This window comes from Spinacia oleracea, chromosome 2 (genome assembly GCF_020520425.1).
Source record: "Spinacia oleracea cultivar Varoflay chromosome 2, BTI_SOV_V1, whole genome shotgun sequence".
Taxonomy (NCBI): domain Eukaryota; kingdom Viridiplantae; phylum Streptophyta; class Magnoliopsida; order Caryophyllales; family Amaranthaceae; genus Spinacia; species Spinacia oleracea.
The window spans coordinates 56,871,432-56,878,052 of NC_079488.1; positions in this window are offsets into that span (position 1 = coordinate 56,871,432).

The following is a 6,621-nucleotide window of genomic DNA, read 5'->3' on the forward strand; positions in this document are numbered from 1 at the left end:
TGGACCTTTTGTGCAAAGATTGCTGTCTATAGGCCTGCAACTTTAACCAAACCCAGTCACCAACTGCAAACTCCCTTTCAGATCTGTGTCTATCAGCTTGCACTTTCATTCTTTCTTGAGCAGTGGTCAAGTGATACTTAAGAGTCTGAATCATTGTTTCCCTTCTCAACAAACTTCTATCAATTTCTGCATTATTGGACTCATTAGGTAAATAAGGGAGGTGGATTGGGGGTGGTTGGTTGTACACTACTTCATAAGGAGTGAGTTGGGTGGCAGTGTGAAAATGTGTGTTGTACCACCATTCAGCAAGGGGTAGCCACATATGCCAACTGTTGGGGTGTTCACCTGTCATGCATCGAAGGTAAGCTTCCAAACACCTATTAACCACTTCTGTCTGGCCATCTGTTTGAGGGTGATAAGCAGATGAAAGTAAGAAATCAGTGCCCTGCAGGGAGAACAAGCCTTGCCAGAAATTACTAAGGAAAACTGAATCCCTATCACTCACAATGGACCTTGGCCACCCATGGTGTTTAAACACATTATCCAGGTAACATTGAGCCACTTGGACAGCAGTATAGGGATGAGACAAAGCCATGAAATGTGCATATTTGCTCAATCTATCAACCACTACAAATATGACATCCTTGCCACCTGATTTGGGTAGACCAGATATGAAATCCATAGACACATCTACCCAAACTTCTTCTGGGATTGGAAGAGGTTGTAACAAACCTGGATAGGCTGAAGTATCATGTTTAGCAGCTTGACAAGTCACACAATTCCTCACAAAAGTTCTGACTTCTTTAGACAACCCATTCCAAGTGAACAAAGCTTTAATTCTCTTCAATGTCAATTCTCTACCACTGTGGCCACCTTCAGGTGATGCATGTTGCCAAGTGATGATTTTGTGTCTCAGTTCCTGATCTGGTCCCACTACCATCCTATTGTTCTTCCTAAGAATGCCATGCTGTAATTGATAACCCACTACCAGCTGTTGTTGCTCCAAAGAATCCACAATTGATTTCAGTGTAGCATCCAACTGATAACTAGCAGTGATTAGTGTAGCTAAGTTAGAGTCAACTACTGACATGGCCATACATAACACTTCTGAACCTTGTACCCTAGATAGAGCATCAGCTGCCAGATTCTCTTTTCCACTCTTGTACTGGATTTCATAATCAAATCCCATAAGTTTGGATAACCAAAATTGCTGAAATGGGGTTGATATTTTCTGTTGCAAAAGCCATTTCAAGCTCTTTTGATCTGTCTTAATAAGGAAATGATTTCCCATGAGATACTGCTCCCACTTTTGTACAGCAAACACAATGGCTAAAAGTTCTTTTTCATAAACTGAAAGTTTTTGCCACTTGGGGCCCAAAGCTCTACTGATAAATGCCAAAGGGTGTCCATCTTGCATCAATACTGCTCCAATACCTGTTTTGGATGCATCTGTTTCAACAATAAATTGCTTGTCAAAATTAGGAACTGCTAACACTGGTGCTGTCACTAATGCTAGCTTAAGTGTCTCAAAAGCATTCTGAGCTTGATCATTCCACAGGAAACTATTCTTTTTGAGTTGTTCAGTGAGAGGCTTGCTGATGACAGCATATCCTTTAACAAACTTCCTGTAATAGCCAGCTAAACCAAGAAATCCCCTGAGTTCCTTAACTGTAGAAGGTACTGGCCAACTGTTTACTGCAGCAATCTTCTGTGGATCTGTGTGAACTCCATTTTCAGAGATAAAATGGCCCAAATACTCCACTTTCTTAGTGGCAAAAATGCACTTACTCAACTTAGCATACATCTGATTAGCCTTCATGATGTCAAAAACCATAGTGAGGTGCACCCAATGGTCCTCTAATGATTTGCTGTATACCAGTATATCATCAAAAAACACCAAAACACATTTCCTAAGTAAAGGTTTAAAGACTTGGTTCATCCAATTCTGAAAGGAAGCAGGAGCATTGGTCAACCCAAATGGCATGACCAAGAATTCATAGTGCCCTGTGTGTGTTTTAAAAGCTGTTTTGTAGACATCATCCTCTTTGACCCTCATCTGATGATATCCTGCCCTCAAATCAAGCTTGCTGAACACTGTTGCCCCTGACAGTTCATCAATTAGTTCATCAATTATAGGAATTGGGAACTTGTTCTTGATTGTTTTGCTGTTTAGCTCCCTGTAATCTACACACAATCTCCAGGTACCATCTTTTTTCCCCACCAACACCACTGGTGATGCAAATGGACTAGAACTAGGTTGGATAATCCCCCTATCCAGCATTTCCTGAACAAGCTGTTCAATGACATCCCTTTGTTTTAAAGGGTACCTGTAAGGTCTAATGTTCACAGGGGTTGTACCAGGAGTCAATGGTATAGAGTGATCAAACACTCCCCTTACAGGTGGCAAGTCATTGGGTTCTTCAAACACCATACTGTAAGTTAACTTGAGTTCATTCAATTCCTCATACTCCTGTTTTTCCTGTTGAATTTCTGTGACCAAACATGTCTGATCTACCACCTGCATTAAGCATAACTGTGCAGCTGTAGAGAAGAGTTTGGCAGAAGGCTCACCCTCAACCACTTTCAATTTCTTAGTGGGTAATCCCTTAAGCATAATTTGCTTACCATCTAAACAGAATTCCATTCTCAGCTTGTTGAAATCCCAACTGATAGGACCAAGTAAGCTCAGCCATTGTATTCCAAGAACCATATCACAGCTCCCAAGAGGAATCAACAACACATCTGTTACAAAAGTCACCCCCTGCATTGTCCAAGTAAACCCATGGCAACTGTGTTGGCAAGCAAGGTGATTCCCATCAGCCACTGTAATGGCTTGAGCTGGAATTTTGTCTAGTTTACATCCCAGCTTTTTGGCAAATTCTAGATCCACAAAATTGTGTGTACTCCCAGAATCTACCAAGATTTGTAGTGGTTTCCCTTTCACCAATCCCCTTACTCTCATAGTACTGAACCCTTGACTACCTGCCAAAGCACTCACAGAGATTTGGGGTTCACTCATTTCCTTTTCAATCAACTCCTGATCTTCTGAATCACTAAGCTCCTCAATCTGATCACCTGGAATTTCAACAGTGAACAGCTGGGGTTCCCTAAATTGGCATTTGTGGTTCCTATCATAGGGTGAGTCACAGTAGTAACACAACCCCTTTGCAATTTTTTCTTGCCTTACATCAGCAGGTATATATCTGAAATTTCTTGTTCTTTGTTGAGGGTATTTTGTGAGGGTTAGGCTTGTGTTTGGCTTGGTTACAGGGGTTGGTAACAGTGGTGGTTTATGGTTTGGTAGTAGTGGAACAGCTTGTAAAGGTTTTGGGTTGTATATTGGTGTTTTCTGGGTTTTGTGGGTGAATGCTTCAAGGTTTTCTTCCTGTAATCTAGCTAGATCAATGGCTTCAGCAATGGTATTGGGTTTGAAAGCTTTAACAAAAGGCTTCACAGCAGGTTTTAATCCCCCAATAAAACTCTCTAGCATATATGAATCAGGAAGTATATGATTATTCATCAACATGATAGATCTCAGATTCTCAAACTCATCAATATACTCCTCTATTGTACTGAGTTGCTGCAGTTTATTGAAGGTTTCAACCACATTTAAGGCAGAATTGTCCCTAAATCTAGCATACAAATCAGCAACAAAATCATTCCATTCTACCATCATGTGTTTCCTAACAGACAGATAGTTCATTACCCATCCCTCAGCTTTTTCAACCATATTCAGTGAAGCTAAGTCCACCCTTTGATCCTCCGCAATTTTGCACAAATCAAAATATTTGCAGCACTTTTTAACCCAAATTCTAGGATTACTACCATCAAATTTAGGAAATGATAGCTTAGGATTCATACCTAATGTTCTGCTGTGAGGATTCCTATCATTGTGACTGCCTGTAGAGTGAGAATCAGATGAATCCTTGAATGACTGCATCACCTTCAAAAGTTCATCAAATTTCTGATCCATCCTTTTGTTTTGATCTTCAAGCTTTTCATTCTGCTCTTCAATCCTTTTCTCCAGGTTTTTCAGTTGTTCTTCCATGGCTCTCCTTCGAGTTGCAGCAGGAGCCAGAATGTAATATTGAAGAAGGTGGAATTGAAGCAAAACGACAGAGATAGCAGCAGTTGGCTCTGATACCAATGATATGGGAGCTCGTCAAGCTCACCAACAATGGCCAATAGTTCAGAATTAGAGAAGAGAAGAAGACTTGAGAAAGAAGAAAGGAATAGAGAAGAGATATTAGGAGAGAGAAGGAGATTATTCTGTATTTGATTGATTGTCCAAATACACTGTAATTGTTTGTTATATAGCTGACTCAGTAGTTAGGACAGCAACAAACTCACAAACAGAATCTCCTAAAATTAAGGGAGTTGTTCTAACAACTTTTCCCGCCAAAAGTAAACAAATGCAAAAATAACAAACATGGCTTCCCAAATGGTAAGTCCACATACAGCTTAATTATATTAGCCCATATCATAGTCCTTGTTGGATTTTGAACTATTATTTTGGGGGTTGGTTGTTGATTTTTTCTTTGATTAATATCGTTTTGATTTTCAACTGGATAGTTCATGTTTGATTTGTGTTAAAGACTTAAAGCTGACTGATCGAGGCTTTTGGATGATTTTTTTAATTTTTTCGGAAATTTCGATTAATGTAGTACTTTTATAAACTGAACCATGGTTAATTATTTAACATATTTAAAAGAAGAATTATCAATAATGTCATGGTGTAGAAAAATCAAGAATAAAAGGCTATCAATGATAATAAGTATTTTTTCATGCTACCATTGAGAATGTGCAATAGTACAAGGTTACCATTGAGAATTTCCCAATAAATATTTTGTTTTGAGGCCTTTTGTTTTTCTCTTCTGTTAAACGAATGTTTTAATTTAAAATAAATTAAATCTTTCATTTTGTTTCCTTTTGTTTTTCTTTTCTGCTAAAACGAAAGTTTTAATTTAAAACAAAATAAATATTTTAATTTGATTCTTTTTAATTTTCTTTCCTTCTAAAATGAAAGTCTATTTCCTGTAATCAAATATAATTTGTTAAATTAATAACTATATTAATTAATATTCGCTTTTTCGTTTTAATAGCTTAGAAAAGGGCCTACTTCATTTGCCTTCCCAGTTTCTCAAAGCCCAACATTTATTTTGTTTTAGCATTTTAGGGTTAATAAAACTGCTACATCAAAACCCTATTTTCTTTTGTTGCTCATCTTATCCCTCATTTCTCTCTCTTCGTACCGCTGCTGCCCTCTCTCTCAAAGTTCTTCACTCACTAGAGAATCCACCCATCATCTAATACTCGTCGCCAACAAAATATTTAATGCCTTTGAGATAAACAACAATATCCCAAAATCGCAATTAGTTGACAGGAACAAAGGATGAAATGAAAACAATTACTAGTAATATTTAAAATTGTCTACTTATTTAATAACTACTCTTCCTTTCTTATTGGTCTTCCTGTTTTCCTAAACCTTTGTTTCAAAACGTTTTTCTATTTCATATCTTTATATATATTATCAATTTTTTTGGACTAAAATACCCTCATTTTTTGCGACTTTTGTGTCAAAATTCAAATTTTTTTAATTCAAGAAGTCATTAAAAATTTCTAGATTAATTGAATCAACATTATTATTCTCGACACTTGTGATTCTTGTGGGGAGCATGGTGAAGACGCGCATCACATTTTTTGAATGTGTACGTTGGCTCAAGATGTTTGGAGGAGTAGTATGCTTGGCATACTTTCAAACTTTAATGAGAATCTTTCTTTTCAAGATTTGATTCTTTACTATATCCAGCTTTTTATTAGCTTGGATGGCAAGTTAAGTGACAGGATAGTCACTTTTATTGCTATATTGTGGGCAATTTGGGTAACAAGGAATTCAAGGATTTTTCGTTCACAAATTGGGGATGTTTCTGCGGTACAGATTCATTTTCAGCTGGCTATGAAGCAACATCAAGTTTACAAGGGAGAAGAAGGTGCAAATCTAGGTTTTCCGTTTTCTCCACCCACCAGAATAGGTGCCTATCTTCCCACCGGGTTTTTTCTTTGCAAACATAGGGTTGGAAATCTTACCTATGTCCACTAGGGTAGTTCAAATAGATGGGGCATGGAATAAAGGGAGTTTAAGAGCTGGAATGGGGTGGATCCTTCAAGAACGGAATGATGCTGATTTTCATGGGGGTTGTGATTACGGTCTAGGGCATTCAGCACTCCATGTTGAGGCAATGGCTTGCTTGCAAGCGTTGGAATGGGCTCGTCACTCTTCATATGAAGACATTGCTGTTTTAACGGATTCAACCACTTTGGTATCCTACCTTCAAAGACAAGTTAAGTCAAATGTTCATCTTACATGGACGATTGAAGCTATTTGGAATACTGGAAAGGAGTTCAAAAATTGCATCATCAACAAAGTGCATCGAGACCAGATTTATTCAGCGCATAATCTGGCCAAGAGGGCAGCAAGGGATGGAATAAGCTTTATTTCACCAGGGGGTGTTGGACCAACTGGTTGAGTTTTTAAGTTTTTAATTTCTTGTATTTTTAGTCCTATGTCAAAAAAAAAAAAAGACACTATCCAACACCCATTTCTCATTAGCACAAGAATCT